Raw genomic sequence first — 20,501 nt, 5'->3', positions numbered from 1 at the left:
AAATCATCATTATTTATATCTTTTATGACTACAGTTTGAAAGTGCCTTCTTTAACTCTTTAAATATTTGCAGCAACTAATGCGTGGTTCCCCATGGAAAAATGAGCTGTCGTCGTGAGAAATGAGGCCAGGAAGGCTGGGATTTCCCTTAGCTGATAAAATGCTCAGGCTCCTGGAATTTCTTTGTAAATGCCAATTTTTGGTGCCCTGAGTGACAGGGGTGGAGGTGGAGGGATGGGAAACGGGGTTGAAAGATCTCTGACAAATCTTGAGATATGCCTCTCAAACATGATCGAGGCCTCAGAGTCGACTTTGTGGCTGTGTGTTTAATTTTATGAAAGATTTATTTCCAATTACGTTTTCCATTGTAATAGGGAAGCGCTGGACATTCCATAAAAAAAGACTCAAAAGCAGACAGTTCAAAATGGCTGGCACCATGAGAGATTAAATTGATAGGGTTCTTTACATAGCAGTTATTACCGATGGCAGCCTTCAGCCAAAGAAATGCACACACCCCGTGAATCTTGAGGAACCAGATGCGACCTGCTCAGACAGGAGCTTGAATTTCTTGCCTGTTGAAAGAACAGCTGTCACGAAAGTCGATAATCGACATCTGCCAAGGTATTTTTTTTTCAAGGAGTTTTTAGTCATTTCTAGTAAGTTTTTTACACCTGCCCAAGCCCCTCTCCCCTATCACACACATGCAAAAGCAAAAAACCGGGAGGATGGAAAACCCGAGTCTCCCTGTTGACCAAGGAGCCTTCTTGCATGCGCTTGTAATGCTCGGCCTCTTGTTCATAGGCATGATTTAAAAATACATCAGAGGTGACCTTTTGGGGTGGAGGTATGAGACTCGTAAACTTCCGGAGAGGAATTCGGTCAGGTCTGTGTCATGCGGCATATTTTCCAGGTCTTGTCAGCCTTCCTTAAATGGGGAATCTGTTTGCTGCCTGGTTTCGCCTTGTCCCCGTTTCTTAGGGCTGCCGTAAACACCAGCGGCCGAAACAACAGGCAGGCATTGTCTCTGTTCTGGAAGCTAGCAGCCCGGCATCCAGGTGTTGGCAGGGCTGGCCTTGGGAAAGGCCGTGAAGGGGAATCTGTTGTCTGCCCCCCCTTTGCTGGCACTCTCTGGCTCATAGACGCACCAGGCGGCTCTCTGCTGTCACCTTCACGTGGTGTTCTCCGTGTGTGCCTGTCTTCAAATTTCTCTTCTTCAGAGGGACTCCACTCTTACTGGATTAGGGCCCATTTTAACTTGATTACTGTTGTAAAGATCTCATCTCCGTATCAGGTCCTATTCTGAGGTATGTAAGATTTCAACCTAGTAGTTTTTTTTTCTGGGGCAGGGGCACAATTCAACCCAAAACATAGCCCCATGCCTTCCATACTAGAACAGTTTCTCTGAAGCTCTGCCCCTCCCACCCACGGCATGCTCGCTGATTGGCTTCAGCTCCACAGCACTGTGTCTTTTGGATGTAACAGAGTGAGGCCAGAGTCTCCCAGTCGTTTAATGGGCGACACTGTCTAATACGTAGTATTAATGACAAGCATAAACATGTATTGATCCCTGACCTGCTACCCCAGAAATAAGAAGCATTCTTACAGAGGAAGATATTAAGCTCCAGGGAAGTTAAGTCATTTGGCCAAAGTGACACATGTGATCAATGGCAGAGAGATCTGAAGCCCAGATTTTCCCTGACACCAGAGCTTGCACTCGTTAACCGCTGCACAAACTTGCTGACACAGGGCATTCACCTTCCTAAATCCAAAGCATAAAACGAATTCTCCCGTGTTGTCCCGAGTGTAAAGACCCATTCAGTGATTGTACGTCATTGTGAGCGCTGTCCACCAACGCGGGTGTCCTCCCCCATGGCAGGGGAGGATCCGGGAGACTGTGGGGTGGTTTGTTCCCTGAGAGGCGAAGGCACTTCAGACTTCTTTTTTGAAGTGAGAGAGAACAACCGAGCTACTAGGATGCAGTGTGAAGATGAAGGCAGAGAGCTGGGGGATGCACCTGTAGGCCAGGGAACTCCGACGATGGCCAGCAAGGCGCGCAACAGCTGCTTCCTCGCAGGCCTCAGAAGGAACCAGCCCTTCTGACGTGCTGACCTTGGACTTCTAGACTCCGGAGGCGTGAGACAATACTTCTGTTGTTGAACCCGCCCAGTTTGTGGCCCTTTATTGTGACAGTCTAGGAAACGAATACACTCGGCCACAGGTCATTTCCACAAGGTGTCTCATCTGAGAGTTAGGTGATAAAGGGTGCCAAATGTTCGTTTTGATTACGTTTGTCCCAGAAGTGAGTGCTGGTTGCTATTTGCCCAATTCCCCAGAGTCCTATTGGCGGATGCCGATTGCAGCATGCTGTTCCAGGTGATGTTCAGTGCCTTTGCCATGTTAGAAATGGAAACTGCTCCTGAGTTACCAGCTGGGGACATCAGGTTATCACTGAGCCTTTTCCTCTTCATCCAGTAATACGTGAGGTGCGCAGTTTGGTGGGATCAACACCATTCACAGTCATCACTTTGGGATTGCTTACATGCATAGGGACCGTCATGACGTAGTCCCACACCTTCATAGGAAGGTTTGGGAATGATATATATCATATCTCCTTGATTATTGGCATCCTTGCACATGGACAGTGCTTCAGTCCTCATTCTTTGGAGTCTCATTATAGTTGGCCCATTATAGCATGTCACAGCCCTGCTTTCTTTCTTGTCCCAGTTCTGTCTCTTCTTAACTATGTATTTGATATTGGGCAAGTTACATAATCTCTCTTATCTTTGGTTTTTTCATCTCTAAACCAGGGTGGTGCCAGCCCTCTCTCACAGCATTGCCATAAAGATTAGGATAAAATCTGGCCCACAGTAACTTCTCAATAAATGGTAACTAAGGATATCTGTTGCCCAGTTGGCTTGCATGGTGCCTGGCATTAGTAGGTCTTCGTTAGTGTGTAATGATGAATGTGTAGTGGAGACACTATGATGGACAGGCATGAAACTGTTAAAGCAGTACAAGGCTTTTGTCATTCAAAACAAAGTCAGGAGTCCAGGTGAAAAAGAGGGCTTCAGAGAAAACTTGAGTTTGGGGCTGGACCTTCTTGATTGGGTAGATTAGGATTCCCAGAGGAATTCACAGTGCTGGTGAGGGAATAACAAGAGTTGGAGGTCGGGGTGAGGAGACTCATTGAAAAGGGACATGATCTTGAAGAAGTAATAGAAAGCAAAGTTAGACGGGAAGGATGGACTTCCGCACAGCATTGAAAGCTGGGGGTGGACAGGGCAGGTAAACCTGGAGAAGGGGCTCTCAAGGTGATTGGCTCTGTGGCAGTAGGTGGATTCGGGGGGTTGGGGGCGAGAAGGGCTAGGACTAGGGCCAAGGCTAGGGTGGTGGCTGCTCTGGGAGGGAAAGGACGTGCTGCTTCAAGTGGGTATGGGGTGAAGAGCAGGGAGGAAATCTAGATTCCTGTTGATACAGAGGCCACACCTGCTCTGGGCCTGCCAGGCAGTGGAAGTGCCCTTCATCTCCTGAGAAATCTGGTGTGGGCTTATGATTGCTCTTGTTTTTCACTAAGAAAATCGGTGGGAAGAGGCATTTAGGAAACCTGAGAGGGAAAAAAAAAGGGGGGGGGGAGAATCTATTTGTTTAAGAAAGAATGTTCAGAGAATTTTTTTTTTTTTAAATATTCACATGCACTCCGTGCCAGGCATTATTCTAATCAATTTAACAAATCGTGATTTCTTTATTCCTGTTAGAGAAGTGCCATTCTTATCCCCATTTTACAGAGGAGGAAACTGTGATCTCGTCCTGGCTGTGTCAGCTTGCCATCCCAGTGGTAACAAGCCATTCATAGTGTCAATGGACTGGCTTAACCAATAGAAACTTACTGTTTAACTGTACGGGAGGATGGGAGTCCCAGATCCGTTTGTCAGTGGGTCCGAGGGCTGTTGGGGACAACATGTTCCCCGCCCCTCTCCTCGCTCTGGTGCATTGCTGGAAATCTTGGGAGTTCCTTGGCTTCTAGATGCATCGCCTGATCTCTGCCCTCATCTTCACACGGTGTTCCCCTGTGTGGGTCTCTGTCCAAATTTCCCTTGTACAAGAACACCAGTCCTGTTGGATTAGGGGCCCACCTCTCTCCAGAATAACTTAATCTTAACTAATTTTATCTACGATGACCCCATTTCTGAATCAAGTCACATTCTGAAGTACCAGAGGTGAGGACTTCCCATGTGAATCGTGGAACACTTGTGCAAGTCATGAAGGTGATGTAGGAACCGGGACTTGTGCTGGGGACACTGGCTCTAGAAGTCAAACCTTCACCACAGTGACGGTGATTTCTGATACGCACAGGTGTGTGCGGGGGGGAGATGCAGAATAGGATTCCAGCCAGCCACAGAAAGGCCTGGAATTGGATTTTAAATTCTCCTTTCCAAAATTTCCAGTGGCAACTGACAGATGCTATCACTGTTCAACTTTGACCAAAACATGCTGCCGCAGAGCCTAGTAGCCAGATTCACCAAGATCAGTTTGAAGGCCTTTGGTGCCGGCGATAAGAACAGGGCGGAGAAGAGGGAAAGCAAAGCAGTTATACCTGTTTGGGGGAGAGGAGGACCTGGAATGCAAATTGGGGCCTGACACTTAAGGAATGTTTGTATTATTTTCTGTTTTTGAAATAACAAAGAGCATGACTTAGACTAGGTTGGCTGTGCTTCTGAAGGTTTGGGACACAGCTGTCCCCTGAGTGGTGGTTCTGGCGCTGTGACAGGCCTTAGGACATTGGCTGTGCCCTGTGAATAGCTGGAAGGTGGATTGTTTTGTGGACTTCGGTGAGTGTTCACCAAGCAAGTCCCACAGGCCTGGGAGTCTGGTACTGCAGATTCCTGCCCTTTCCAGTGTATTTGGGAAATGACACCTGCCCTTCCTCCACAGTGAGCCCATGGATGTAGGTGCAGGTGGCAGTCTGGGTCATGGTAGGCGGTATAAGATCATTGTCCCTGCTCTGTCTGCAGCATTCAGAAACAGGCACTGTGTTGAACGAATGACCAAGAGCAACACTAAATACTGACAGTTCACGGTCATTCCCTCATTCCTCTGCCCCCTGCTCAGTATTGACTACCGTGCTCACGTCGCAGACAGAGATAAGAGGGCAGAGCGACTTTCGAGGTGGGTTTCCTTTAGGATGGTCCCCGTGGCCACTTTTGATTGTGTTGTGTCACATTGATGAGTATTGTTGGGGGGCCTGGCTTATCATGGACAGCCCACATGTGCCCTTGTTTTACCCAGACTGTGACATTATTTTGTATCTGTAGCTCGTTAGCTCCCGTGGTTGGAGAACCATGCTAACAACCAGGCCAGTCATGAACTTAGACCTGCAGTAGGCTAATTAACTAGCCCGCGTTCCACAGGCAAAAATGACCCAAATTTAGACCCCATTTACTGATGGACACGTGTGTCTCCCTTTGTCATAAAAGAGCATGAAGAAGAAAAGGAAAAAGAAAAATGAGAGCACATGGCCAGGGTTTGGAAGGGACCCGTGCAAGGGAAGGGGCACTGAGGTTTAAGCGTCAGTGGCTTGGGGTCAAGCGGCCTCTGTCATGTGGGTCTGCATTTTTGCATATTCTAACCTGGAAGCAGGAGATAGCTACCACCTGTGGCATCTGGTGCATCCTAGATCCAGCAGGTTACCTGCTGGGCCCTCGGCTGATGGAGTTGCAGGCCCTGAAATTTGCCCGAATGGGCAAGGTTCTCAGGAGAACCTGTAGCGGTTCTTTTCTTGACCTCATTTAGGTCCCTTTCTGTTTCTTCTAGTTCAGCCAGCCTCCCAATGCGATGCCCGGGCCATCGGCATCCTAGGATCTTGTTAGAAATGCACATTCGTGGGCTCCTCCAGATTCCCCTAACCAGACCTTTTGGGAGTGGGGCTCAGTCCAGGAGATGCTAGTGCAAACTGAAGTTTGAGGTTTAATTTGTTCTGTAGTTACCAACGCTCACCATACGCCACAATGGCCTGGCTAAGCTTTTCCAACTGCTGCTAAGACCCACCCCCAGAGATTTTCTGTCCTCTTGTTACCAAACTCCAGGGCTTCTCCTCTTGGGGTGTTTTATTCAAGAATGAGACACAGTTGTCTCAAGGTAGTTTTATTTCCTTGCAGCAATTAAGGAGACAGGGAATTCATATTGAAAACTCTTTGTCTTCAAAAGGGAGGCTCAGCCATCACTTATATCCGCTACTTGGTCAATTGCATGTTGATTTCTTTGCAGTTAGCTACACTAACCAGATTGGGTTCCTGTCAGGCTTATCCTGTTTACAGCTGGTCTGCAAAATACTGTGCTACATTTTAACGTGTAGCAAGAATAGCATTTAGTAAGTGTGGCCCAGACCTTAAGGCCCTTGTCCTATCTAACACGGTGAGAGAATGTGTATCACCACTTCAAGTGAAGCATTTGTAGATACGGTGCTGCCATTAACAATGGGGAGCTGGACCCATGAACACACCCATCAGTGTGCTCTGTCTTACTGCCTTTTCTAAACTCCACAAGGGAATCGGCATCCATAATTACTTCCTTGGCTGGGCAGTGTTTTGTGCACAGATTCCAGGAACTATCCGTAAAGAGTTAAGTTCATGCATCAGTGAAGCTCAGATTCTGTGTACTCCACTTACTGTCTCTAACCTCTCTGAACCTCTATTTCTTATTCAGTAAAATGGGATTTTTAGGAAAGTCCCCCCTCCCTAGGATATTGTGAGGATGAAATATGATAAAAATGCTCTATATTCACTTCCCTTTCCCAAATACTTTCCAATTGCATTCCCAGTTCCAGACCTCCTCTATCAAGTCAGGGTTTGTTTGCTTTTTTTTAACTATTTCTTTTATTTTTGTATTTCATAAGCTGAACTTTATAAATGTTTCGGATAAGGAAGAAATGATTTTTAGCTCCCTGTGGACCGACTTCAAGGTTTCTTGCCCAATTTCTATTCCACGTGAGGTCAGGAGGAGAAACGCCTTCTGTGAGGGCAGGACAAGGAGGTGTCAGGCTCACGCTTGCTCAGTGCCACCTGCACACGCGTCTGTGGAGTACTTGAAACGTGGCTACAGCGACTGTGGCACTGAAGTTTAGATTTTATTTATTTTAATAAATTTAAATTTAAACATGGACACTCCATTCAAATATTGGATAAGTTTACATTTGAAACAACGTGAAGATGTGGATTTATTTTTCCAAATGTCAAATTTTATGCCGTCTAACTACGTATATCCTCAGAATTGAGATGTGACGGAAGTATATAGGATTTTGAACACTTGGTATGCAAGAAGAATGTAAAATATCCTGTTAGTAGCTTTCCTAGCTTTCCTGTCAACATGTAGCACAGTATTTTGCAGACCAGCTGTGAACAGGATAAGCCTGACAGGCACCCAACCTGGTTAGTGTTGCTAACTGCAAAGAAATCAACATGCAATTGACCAAGTCGCGGGTGTAAGTAATGGCTGAGCCTCCCTTTTGGAGACAAGAGCTTTCAATATGAATCCCCTATCTCCTTTATATGCTGAAATGATAAGATTTTTTTGTTGTATTGAGTTATATAAAATATTATAAGTAATTTCATCTACTTCTGTTTACCTTTTTTAAATGTGGCTGTCAGAAAAAATAAAACGTGGCTTGCAGTGTATTTCTCTTGGGTAGTGATGTCAGGCCCTACATGAAGACAGAAAAATTGTAAGAACAAAAGGGAAGGGTCACCTCAGTTGTATCTTTACATTGGCCACCAGCTCACTTAAATTCACCTGTGGCACCAATTTATAGCCACGCCCCCCTCCTCCTTTTTTAATGTATGCAAACAAGCTCAATTTGAGTAAGTGATACCTTACTGTATTTGAATACGTTTTTTGCTCTCTGAACTTAAGGGAAATGTGCTCTGTAGCTGCTGGTTTAACAACACCGATTCCAATATGGAGCATCTCAGTGAAACACCTTTTTTTAAAATGCTGTGATTTTGGCTTTTGTGAGTTTTTACTGTGTGTTCTCGTAGCATAGGAATGTAATTGTTCTGTTCCACTGTTTTTCTCTGTCCATACAAGGGAGTTACCATTCCTGGAACTCAGATTTATAACCACTTCCTTATTTGTGTAATGCACTTTATAAAAAGGGACTTGACCTCTACATAATTCATACTTTTCCTTGAAATGTTAAATCACTCACTTCAGTAGCCTTGGCTTTATATGACCCATGGAATGTGGAAAGTTACCCATTAAACTGAGAACAATGAACATTTCTTATAAGGTAAACATAAATATGTCACCTAAGGATCATTTTCTGCCTCTATATGGTTCTTCTTGTATTTGGTGGTCCCTTACTCAGAACATTTCAGGCTGAGTAATGGAACGGAGGCTGATAGTTAGACACTTAATGTGGACATTTTAAAAATGGCACTTGAGCTGTGGAGTTCTGGACTTGTGGAAGAAATTTTTCATTTCAGAAGAACCTTGCATGGGTCTCGGGCCTGTTGTACAATGATGCTCTGTCAGCAGGTACTGCAAGCCTTTTCTCCCTAATCTGTGTAGTTCGCTCTTTGTACCTGGCTCCTATTACAACTGGAGTGTTTTTCTCAGCTTGAAAGGCCAGGTTATCTGTGCCATCTTATGGGCACAGAAGTAACGCTTGTGCCCCCTCTGCACACGTGGTTCTTTGACCTTAAACTTTGTCGTGTGATTGCATTTCATGAGAAATACCCTCTTTCCACTCCAGAAAAGCTTCTCGTCTTCTTAACAGGAGGCAGTAACTCAATCACGACCTCCAGCTCTCGCTGACACCCTGTCCCCGTCAATTATAACATATTAAGAGATGATAAATATGTAAAACAGGAGGCCAGAGAGGCAAAGAGGCTGGCTCAACGTTTTATTGTTTCTTCTGGGCGGCGTCAAGACTTGGCAGGCGGTTTTGTGGACAGAACAGTGGGTGCATTCACTTAGCTCAGCTCTGCTGCTTGCGCACGTGAGACTCCTGCAAGTCAGTGCACCTCCCTGGATTTCCGCGTGGGTAAAGTAAGACCCTCTTGAAACGTTCATGAAGCTTTAAAGGGGATGTTCAGGCCTCTTTCCAACCCCTTGTGCCCCCACCCCTCTCTGCGTCCACTGGTAATTGCTTCTGTAAGAAGTTCTGAAAGCAGTACATTTATTTCACTGGGAATAGAATACACATTTTAATAGAAATGTGTTCAAGTCTCCCTCAGTACCTAGTCAGAATGTGTCCTCTTTTTCCTCTTACCCAGGAAGGTTTCTTGTAATCTGTACTGATTAAGAACAAATAGAGAGGAAAGAATGTGATCCTATTGTCTATAGTGATTATAATGACCTTCCCTTGAAATATGCAAGTCTTTTTTTCGTATTTCCTTAAGCACAAAGCAGAGCTGCAGACAGGAAATATTTAAGTCTCTGGCCTCTCCAAGGGGAAAATCAGTGCTTTGAACAAATGGTGAAAGGTGAAAGAAAATGAGATGGGGCAGGAAGAAGAAAAAAGGCCTTTTCTGCTGTATATGGCCACTATATTTATGAATTTGTATTTGTTTCTGAAGTGGCTTAAGAAAAGGTTATCTTGTCAAGAAATGAGGTAGTATAAAAGCTGAGCTTCTGCTGAGTTTGATCTACATATAATTCAAGATATAATTTAATACACATGCCTGGGTTGCAGGCCAGGTTCCCTGTTGGGGGTGTGTGAGAGGCAACCAATCAATGTTTCTCTCTCACATTGATGCTTCTCTCCCTCTTCCCTAAAAATAAAAAAAAAAAAATCAAATCTTTAAAAATATATGTACTCTTTAGAGCCATAGTTAAGCAATAAAACAGCTGAAGTAGAAAGGGGGATAAGTAAGGGAAGGGTCTAGTCAAGGAACGTGTATGAATGACTCATGGACATGAACAACAGGGAGGGATATGATTGTGGGAGAAGGGTGGGCTGGGTTGGGGGGAGCAATGGGGGGAATTTGGGACAACTGTAATTGAAAAACCAAAAAATAAAATAAAAAGAATAAAAAAATAAAAAAAAGAAACAAGTGTGTTTAAGAAGTGTGCAGAATTCTGACTATACACGTGGTCAGCTGTTAAGTACTTACCTTGCCAATTGTCAAAACAAAACTTTCCTTAAGTTTATTAAGTATTTCACAGGTGATGGATATCTGTGGATTTCGATATTTGGATATTTTGCCAAGTTGCTATGGTGGAAATACCAGTAGTTTTTGTTTTGTTTTTTAACTGATGAAATTTTACTTTCTAGTAGAACTGTGGAGGCTAGGACTGAATATAGAAGACTCTTATGCCACAGATAAAGTTAGAAGCCCTAGAGTGCCTGAGCTGTTGGCAGAGTTGAGAAGGCACCGGGTGTTAGATCTGTGGAGCCAGACAAGACCTCAGTTCAGCAATCTCGGTACTTAATTTCTGGCTAGGAAAGAATTCAGAGCCAAGACTCAAACAATAAGAGAACATTTAGTTAGAACGTCTCAGAGGCAGAAGCGAGCCTTAGAAGAAATGGGCTCAGGAAACAAGCTACAGAGGCCCGAGAAGGGCCCCTGGGGCTTAGCAGTAAGGGAGAGAGATAAACGGAATGTACCTGAGTGGAGAGAAGAGGTGGGGGAGGCAGGCCGGCTCCCGGAAGGAAGGGCAAGGGCGAGCAGGCTGGGTCCTCTGTCCCAAGGGCTTTCAACGGTGGGGATTTTACAGAAGGATCTCAGTAGAATATATATCAGCTTTCCAGGTATGTCCTTTCAGGGTCGTGGTCTCCACTGATTGGTCAGCACCAGGGATGGGGTCATTAGTGCAGCTGGTCCTGGTGTCAGCTGTGGCGTTGCTTGTCTGGTTTTGCTGCTTTTCTAGGCCTGGCCTAGATGTTATCCCTCGGGGTCAGTGCTTCAGGGCGTGGTTGTACCAGGGCCCACGTGTGAGTTGCATGAGGCAACTCCTCGGCCCCTTGTTCCTCCCCTAAGGGGGTCTACAGCACGACAATGACATGCCAGGGGAGGAAAGGTTACCCTGGGGGCGAGGGCCGGTTTTCCCAGTTTTGTCCATTGCTGGGCACCCGGGGCTTTCCACCCTGGTGACCTTCTGTTCCTGGCCGAGGGTTCCCACTCTGCGCCTAACTGCCTACCACAGAGCCACAGAGGCAAAACTTTGATTGTTAATCAAACAACGATGGAACAATTATTCACACAAATTTAATTTTTAAAAGTCAACTTTCAAAGTCAATGGTTTCTTAGTGTCAATTTCACACAGGATGGATTTTCCTAATATTTCTGAGTTTTGGAGGGTTCTTTTCCTCCTCCGTGGATTTAAAACAGAAACAGAACTTTACCCCCGTCGTGTTGGGCAGTTATTTTTAACTCCCACTGTACATTAAAATTACCTGGAATACTTCAAAAAACAAACCCGATACTGTTCCTCGATCCAGCTGCCCCCAAATCACCTGAATCAGAATTTCTGGCGAGGAGCCTGGCTGAGCATTTTTAAGGCTATCCATGGGAGACTGCCCTGAGCAAGAAGTGTTTAGAGCCATCGATCCAAGATCACAAGGGCATCATGTAGCAGGAGGCAGTTTTGTAGATAAGCCTGATCAGAGGGGCATCAGAATGAACCCCCTCCATCTTCCTTACTCCTCCACCCTCCAGATAACCAGTGGAAAAACCTGGTTTTCAAACAGTCCAGGAGAAAGCAAGTGCAGTTTGAAGCCTACGTTTAAATAATTGAAATTATTTTCAAGTGGTCATGTGCAGTTCTTAAGCCGTGCAGGCAGGCAGCTCCTGTCTTAGACTGAGGGCATTGAATTTAACATTGGTGAAGAAGGAGATCTTTACAAATCAGTTGTATTCACTGCTCGAGTTGCCATAACAAAGTACAATAAGTCCTCACTTAACATTGATAGTTTCTGCTCCTTTAAGTGAAACAAAGTGTAATGAAACCACTTCATTTTTTTTTTTTTTACCATAGGCTAATTGATATAAATAAGAGTTATGTTCTGAAGACATCAACATTCTAATGAAGGTACAAAACTGTGATGAACTAAACGTTATCCCGGTTATCCCGGGACCTTCTGTACCATAAACAGGATGGCTTTAGAACAACAGAAATTTACTGTCTCCCCGTTCTGGAGGCGAGCAGTGTGAAATCCTGTCCCTCTGAAACCTGTCTTCCTTGCTTTGGCCTTGACCCTGACAGTATGCGGCCAATCTTTAGCAGTCTTTGGTTTATAGGTGTATCACTCAGTCCTCTGTCTTCACAGCGCTGTCTTCCCTCTGTGTGTTCCGTTAGGGCAGTGGTTCTCAACCTTCCTAACTCCGCGACCCTTTAATACAGTTCCTCAAGTTGTGGTGACCCCCAACCATAAAGTTATTTTCGTTGCTACTTCCTAACTATGATTTTGCTGCTGTTATGAATCGTAATGGAAATATCTGATATGCACGATGTATTTTCGTTGTTACAAATTGAACATAACTAAAGCATAGTGATGAATCACAGAAACAATATGTCATTATATATGTGTTTTCCAATGGTCTTAGGCGACCCCTGTGAAAGGGTCGTTCTACCCCCAAAGGGGTCGCGACCCACAGGGTGTCGGTGAGGCAGGCTGTGAAAGAATTCACAAAGAGAAGAGAGTGTAGAGAGTCAAGTGAAGTTTGTATTCACTCTCCAAGAAAGGGGAGGGGTGGGGTGTGGAGAGAGATGCCAGCATTGAGGGGTGGGGGCTTTGAACTTTCATTGGATCATAATTGGATCTAAAAGGGGGGCGTGCTGTGGTGTGGCTTCTGGGCTGTTGGGGTGTTGTAACACTTGTAACTTGAGGCCGTCTGTTCCAGTGTTATCTCCTGCCTGTGGCTGTAGGGAGTGGTTAGTTCTGTTCTTGCTTTCCAATAATTTCCAGTCCTGGGGACACAGCTCAGAAGAGTGGAGTGACAGTCATGTTTAACAAGGTCACAGGCCTGCTAGGCAAATGGCACAGACTTGATCCCTTCATCTCTGTTGGTACCCAGAATTCCTCTTCTAATAAGGACAGCAGTCATAGAGATTAGGGCCTACCCTGTTGACCTCTTTACCTTGTAAAGACCCTATTTTCGAATAAGGTCACATTCTGTGGTACTGGAAATTAGGCCTTCAGTGTATCTTTTCTTTTTTTTCTTTTTTGAGAACTTAATTTAAACCACAGCACCAGTACCAGTACCAGCATCAGAAATAATGTTTATTTCATTCATTTATTCACTGTACTCAGAAGGTTTAATTCTTCAATCATAAAGAAACATCAGATTAAATAGGAGTCAGAACCATTGTGCCCCGAGGAGAGGTCATGCCAAGTATAAGCAGTTTTGAGTTTAAGTAAACCCCTCTGTTTCAGGGGGAAGTTAGGCTCTCCTGCTGGATCACGAGGAAAGCTTTTCTAGGACCCATGCCTGGGAGATTGTGGTGGGTCGTGGTAAAGAGAAGCTGCCACCTGGATTTCCAAGGTCCCATCTCCTTCCATCCGGCAGTGGAAAACGTCCAGCCTTACTCTCAGCAAGGCCAACGCAGAAGCCAGTGTCCAGAGTTTCTGCTCCATCTTACAGTCCAGTCCAGCATCCGGCTAGCTTAGTGCGTGTTCCCAGCTGCTGTCCACGGCTGTGCCATGGTATTCAGGCCTGGCGATGCACATGGCCATGGCCCATGTGGCTGCTTGGGCCACGTAACCACGGAGAGAACAGGTGTGTGCACCATGCAGGTGTGGATCATCAGGAGAGAAGAGAGAGAGAGAGAGAGAGAGCTTCTTTGTTCATCTGGGATTATATTAGTTTGGGCTGGGCACAGACCAGGCCCTTTTCCAAATGACCAGTCAACTTCCCAAGCTTTCACGGGCTGTGGATGGGTTTACAGCTCCAGTTAAGACTGACAGGCCTCTCTGGTTCAGCACCTCCCCCCGGCCCCCCAACAATCCAGTACTGGAGGGCAAAAGGGAGGAGTGTTCATCCCCTTGGTGGAGAAATGATGTGATTCTCTGGAGTGTGAAAAGCTGTAGCTGTCTGGTGGGGCAAACAGGCTCTTGCTCCCCAGTTTATTAAGCTCAATGTCTAATTCCAGTTTGCTCCCCTTTCCCATCAATGTCTAGTTAAATACCCACATCCACCTGCCACCTCACCAGATTTTCTTGGTGTTAGCCTGGGCAGACGAGCAAATGAAATCATAATCCTTCATCAGTCCTAGAGTTCATTCACTCACAAGTTTGTCCTTAGGTCGCCCTTGGTTCTAGAACTGTTCAGATGGTAGAATACAAGTAACTAACGTGGTCCGTCCCTCAATACATTTGTTTGGAGGAGAGAAATGTTGCCATGAACAGGGAAACAGGAGTAGAAAATAGTTGACTTCTAAATGTTACCAAGTACAGTACACCTTTCTTTCTGTAGCTTTGCTTTAATCCTCAAAGCAAAACCGATCCCATAGGCTGAAGGCCTTCACCCAGCTTCAGGTAACACTTGTCAAACTGATGTCCTAGTTGGTAAAGTGAGACTGAAAAAATTAGGGAACAGTCATTCTGAAGCTTTCTGTGAGGATGTGGGCTGATTTTTATCTGCTCATAGTTGTCCATGTGTTGGAAGAAGTTGGTTAAAACACCTGGTTGTTTGACTCATAATTACTTCGGCAGTTCCTTTATGTTGAGGGTCCCCTTGGTTCTTTCCAGGGGGTAGGCTCTCCCACAGAAGCCGGCCTCAGTATGAGAAAGAACTTCCACGTCTCTTGCTGCTTTAAGGGTGGACCGACTGCCTCTAAGTCCCCAGGCTCAGGAATTTGCTGAGACAGCCGAGTTGGGCAGGAGATTAGATTTTCGTGTTTCCCAAACTTGATTATTGATAAGAATCACCTAGGGGGCTTGTTAAAAACAGGGATCCCCAGATCCACTCCCTGGAGGTTCTGGGCAGGGGGTCTGGGTGGAGCCTAGGAATCTGTATTTCCATGAGGCGCTCCCCCTGCCTTGATTCCGCCACCCGTCCCATGCCCGTGATTCTTAGTCATGGACGAGCCTGAGAAACACCGCACTCAGAGACTTCTCACCAGCATTCCCATCTTCTTTCTTAGTAATAGAAATCCTTATTTAAGGGATGCAATGTAGTCAGCTGAAAGACCACATTTCCCAGCCTTCTTTGCACTGCTTTGCCTGCGTGTCCAGGTCCTGGTACATGAGAAGTGACGGGGGACTGGGAAAAAAGGCTCCATAAGGGACTTTGTCACTCTGTTGAAAGCGACACATTTTGTACCTATTCCATCTTTTTTTTTTTTTTTTTTTTTTTTTTTATGGTTAGCAATCCAGCTGCCACTGGGGGCCCTGAGTTGATCTTCAAGATGGAAGCCTTGTATTAGGTTGGTGGGACAGACACAGGGAGCCCCAGCCTCAGCTGTCCTCGGGGCTGTCCTGTCCGCTCTGGACTGACTGACTCCTCTCAGACTCTGTTTATATATAGACACATATCTTGTGTAAGCAAGCCACTGTTATCGTGGGTTTTCTTTTGTAAACACTTGAACCCATTTCTCCTGGATATACTTCTATAAATTTGGAATGGTATGGGTTTCTATTAAGCTAAAATCATTTTCCTGGTATCTCTGTGTCTTCAAGGTAGAATTTCTGGACCTATAACCAATGTTTCTTCTAAGGAAAAGGAACAATTTGGAGTTTATATTCTAAGGACCCTGTCAGTTCCAAGAGGCTGGAACATGTCCCTTGATGGAGACCTGAGTTGAGTCGCCTTGTGTCTCAAGGTGACTGAAGGGAAGGGGTTTTCAGTTGATGCCTAAAGGAAGGAATGTTGAGTGAGAAGTGGAAGGATTGGAAGAAAGCAAGACAGGTTTTCTCTTTATTATTTCCTACTTGCGAAGTTGCCTATTGAGGAAGTTCAGTTGTGATAATGTGTTGAAAGTGCTCGTAGACTGTAAAATGTCTTGTGTTGTTTGCTGAGCACTTAGTTATATATAGGATGTTGTTTCAGAGACTTTGGAAGAGTTTCCCCACTGATGGATGGCAGTAAGTGTTATAAGCAAGAAATGTTTTCTTATGTCAACTCTGTTTGGAAAAATGTCCTGTTGAGCAAAATAAATAGGTTTCTTTATTACAGGACTGCTCAGTGCCCTTAATGTGTTAATGTACATTGTAAGTAAGACAGGGAAGGTTGGATGGGGGTTAGGGGGTGCATGCCCTGTGCTAATAATTTTTTACTACCCAGCATCCTGAGGAACATAACCTTGGGGAAATGTAGCTTTATACGTATAAGTACTTAGTACTATTAGATGCGGTATTCTGGTCCATACATAAAACGGGACACATGGTCTTGTCTTTATGGAGCCTGCTGTCTTCATTGGGCATATGGGACATCCGTCTGTGGTAGAGTTAATATTCAGGATGGAAGGTAAGTGCCACATGAGTGAAATAAAGTACACGCTTTAAAGGTTTGGAGGAAAGTACAATCCCTGCAAGGTAGTTTTAAGATCAACGGAATAAGCATTTTCTGAGCGTCTTCGGGGAGTGCCTCAGAAGATGGTAGGGGGAGCAGGGCCCTGACCTTGTCTTCTGAGAGTCTACAGGGTGATGATAGTAGTGGGTCAGGACAGGGAAATGATGGCACTGCGTGAAAGTGGAGATCAAAGACATCTGTCAGGAGGCTGGAAGGAGAAAATCTTTTCACACCCAAATGAGGGGTTTAAACAGGGGAAAGAAAGCCCTGCTAAAGGAAGGCTCCTGCAAGATGGGCAAAATTCCAAGAGAAATGGGATTGAGATCTTTCTTTTTTCTTTCTTTCTTTCTTCTTCTTTTTTTTAATCCTTACCTGGGGACATTTTTTTCATTGCTTTTAGAGAGAGAGGAAGGAAGAGAAAAACTTTGACGCTAGAGAGAAATATCGATCAGTTGATTCCCATATACATCCAGACCAGGGATCACACGCTGCCAGGCCAGGGGATTGTACACACCGAGATGGGGGATCGAACCCACAGCTAGGCATGTGCCCTGACTGGGAATGGAACCTACAACCTTTTCATTATGGGATGATGCTCCAACTGAGCCACACCAGCCGGGGTGGATTGAGGTCCTTCTTGATCAAGTCAACTTTAGCCTTCTCAAAGGTGTGGAGGTGGAAAGCACAGGGTGTGCCCATGTGGTCCACTCTGTCTGTAGTTAGGTAGCCGTTTGGGAAAAGAGGGGAGAAAAGTGACTTGGTAATGTCCAGGTTCATGACTCCTGGGATAAAGTGATGGTGCTTAATCTCATAAGCACTGGGGAGTCATTAAAGGCTTTTCAGTAAGTGCCTGCCTGGGTGCTTGACTTTAGGAAATTGAATGTGGAGTGACTTTGACACTGTTAAGTCTGGCAGTGTGTAGAATGGGTTAGCAGGTAATTGTTTAGGTGAGAAGGAATAAAGGGCCCAAGGAAAAGAGGTCAAATATGGATAGAAAGGCGGGGGTAGATTCAAAAGGCATGTTGAAAGTAGACTTGGACACTCGGATGCCCACATGAGAGAGAAAGAGATAAAAGATTCCAGGAGATGGGGGCAGATGGGAAGAGGAAGAGAAAAAGTTGAGTAGGAGATGGTTTATGCCTTAAGGAGGGGACAGGGAAGCATCGCAGTTGGGACTCATGGTTAGCTGCCAGCTCTAGTAAACTTGGCTGTAAGAGCTTATGAACTCTGACAACTCCTGCTGCTACTATTTCTATTAATAGTAGTAAGAGGCTTCGCTGAATGCATTGTATTTTGCAAATAATAGGAATATGCAGATACTGCAAAGAAGTACTTTCTAATACTAGCATTAAAAAACCAAAACGTTTAAAAAGGAAGGCCTTCAGACTGACTCCTTTTGTCATTGGGAAATGGAAAATTTTAGATGTTTTCGTCTTCTGTAGGTGGAATTTCCTAAGCTAATCCTGCTATTCTGATCCATACGGCTCTGTTTGATTTTTAATTTTCTTCTTGAGTACTGCGTTATACTTCTGTTAAAACTGTTTAAATTCTTCAAACAGATTTCTGAGTTTCAACTATAAGGGCTCCGTTATAAGTTTTCTAACCGTTTTTAAGCATCCAAAATAAGTCATTTTAGATTTCTACGCAAAGGCTTCTATTCTTCAACCAGCTGTTCTTTGGAATAGCTTTTTAAAGTCACATTAAACACAAATGAGATTTACAAAATCATTTTAAGTTTTAGAGTGGCAACCATGCAGATGGGGCATTGAGTTTTTTGGGGTGGGGAAGTAGAGGGAACCACAATTAAGTATATACGACATGTATATCTTCTTTTGGGCAATCCAGCTAAGAAGACAGAGAGATTTTCTATTTAATTTTTAGGGCTCCGTGGTTTCAATCCTTGCTGGATCTAAGGTCATCCGATGATTGTGAGCATACGTTGCCGTGAGAAGTATTGGCCTAACTATAATTATTGGACAGGAAAGGAAGCAAGAATACCCAGTTTAGAATCCAGTAATGTATAATAATAATTCACTCTCTTTTATTGAGTATAAGAGCAGGAGTTTCTAATATACAATTAACAATCCTATATCCACATACCTTCCTGGCATCGCCAGACATTCTCAGCCCCAGAATTCTGTTTTTCATTGACTGTGTCTGTCCTCCTCTCTGATAAGGGGCACAGACGGTATTTGCTGATTCTGCTCAGATTAGAACTGCTACAACCCAACCTGGAAAACAACTGCCGTGCTAAAGAAATAAATGTGTAACGACAGTCAACTCCAGCCAGCAAAGAAAGGGTGGGCCAGTGAAGGGGAATTCAGCTCCATGGAAGTTCTGTTCTCCCGACAACTCTCTATGAGAATTTTTTTTTTTGGGGGGGGGGGGTCAGGCCTATTTGGGTTAACCAAAGATAAAAGAGGATTTAAAAAGAAATGTAAAAGTACTTTTCAAATAATAGACCCACGTATCATAGTAGGTGCTTATATATCGTATTTCTACCTTTGCAGTGAAGGTGGAATTATCCCCATTTTACAGAAAAGACTGAGACTCAGAGAAATTAAAACTTTTTCCCAAGGTCACATGGCTAGTAGGTGGCAGAGTTGGAGTTTGACGTCAATCCTGTCTGATTCAAATGCCCTAATTTCTGTGTCACATCAGCAAAGTATAATAGTTTTATCTGCAAAACAGGCCCACGAACTGTCTCTCATTGTGCTGACTGATGCTTCCGGGTGCAGGCAACAAGCACGTCATGCCGGCATTGGCCTTCCTGCTTCTACCTGGTGCTCCCTCCCAGCACCTAGAGGGATCCCTTTTTGTCACTCTGGTGCTCAGCATCCTCTAGTGGCTTCCCATCCCAGGCAACAGAAGCCAAGTCCTTACCAGGTGGCCTCCAGGCCTCTCACTCATAGTCCTCTTATCTGCTCTGCTCCAGGCTTGGGCTCACTGGTGCTTCCCTGAGCCCGGCCAGCCCACCCATCCTCAGGCCTCCATCTGCCGCTCCCGCTCTGGGACACTCTTCCCCAGGCCTCCGCAGGGCTCCCCTCTTTCGGGTCTCTGCTCAGATGTCGCCTAGAAAGGTCTTCCGTGATGCACCTGCCTCTGTAAAATCACACGCTCCTGTCACTCCCTAGTTCTGCCCTCACTTCCACTTTTAAAATATTCCTCTTCCTTGACACCATACCTTTTTATTTAGGATGTATTTATATTTATAGGACCTGTTTATTCTGCCTAGAGCAGCAGCTGTGTGAGGACAGAGGCTTTGGCTAGTTCCCTGCTGATGCCCAGCCTGGCACGTTAACAGGTGCTCAACAGGTCATTGAGTGACTGGACGAATGGATGAAAGAATTGCAGTTCCTTCAGTTACAAATTAGGGACATGTTACCGTCATTCTTCCCAGAATTCTTACCAGGCCAGACACTTAAAAGGACATGAGACGTTACAAAAAAATGATTTCCTGGCTGAAATTTATGTATTTGTATGCTGTTGTACTTGGGGAGCTACAGTCCAGTTGAAGAAAAACAACCAAGTTTCCTGTACTCTAGGAATCCGAAATTGCTAAAGAACTCTGACCTTGGAAAACACCAGATAATACACATCTGGAGTTGTTTGTGCTAAAAGATGTAGCAGTAGGCAAATATCCTGTGTTATAGGAAAGCCACTGATTTTAAGGATAAGTATGGGTGGGTTCACAGGCCCCCTCTTTTAAGATAAAAGGGAATGCGGATCTCATCCTCCAGATGGGTCAGAAGTTCTGCCTCCACTCGGAAAATACACCGCAGGCAGTCCAGAGGGCCCGCATCTCTTGTCGTGTGGCTGGCTGGATATGAATTTTGGGTGAATTTCTTCAGATATCTCCTTCCATTTCTTTTACCCCTCCACTTCATCCTCCTGCTTTCCAGGTCCTTTTTCTTCCACAGCTTTTAGAGACCAAAATTCAGCTGATTAAATTTGAAGAGCTGATCATCTTTATTAAAGTGTTCATGAATCAAGGCAGCACCCCGCCTTGCAACCAGAGGGCTCTGAGGGCTTGTGCAGGATGGAAGGTTTTATA

The 20,501-nt window shown here is 44.9% G+C and overlaps 1 protein-coding gene across 2 annotated transcripts in view; it reads left to right on the top strand.

Moving 5' to 3' along the window:
• Positions 1–20,501, top strand: part of RAI14 (retinoic acid induced 14) — a 131,135-nt gene that overhangs the window by 23,115 nt on the left and 87,519 nt on the right. The gene's annotated exons all lie outside the window — the stretch shown is intronic.

Source organism: Furipterus horrens, unplaced genomic scaffold, assembly GCF_987537825.1.
Source record: "Furipterus horrens unplaced genomic scaffold, mFurHor1.1.pri manual_scaffold_5, whole genome shotgun sequence".
Classification (NCBI taxonomy): Eukaryota; Metazoa; Chordata; class Mammalia; order Chiroptera; family Furipteridae; genus Furipterus; species Furipterus horrens.
The sequence above is the reverse complement of the archived record's forward strand: the minus strand, read 5'-3'. Positions and strand labels throughout refer to the sequence as shown.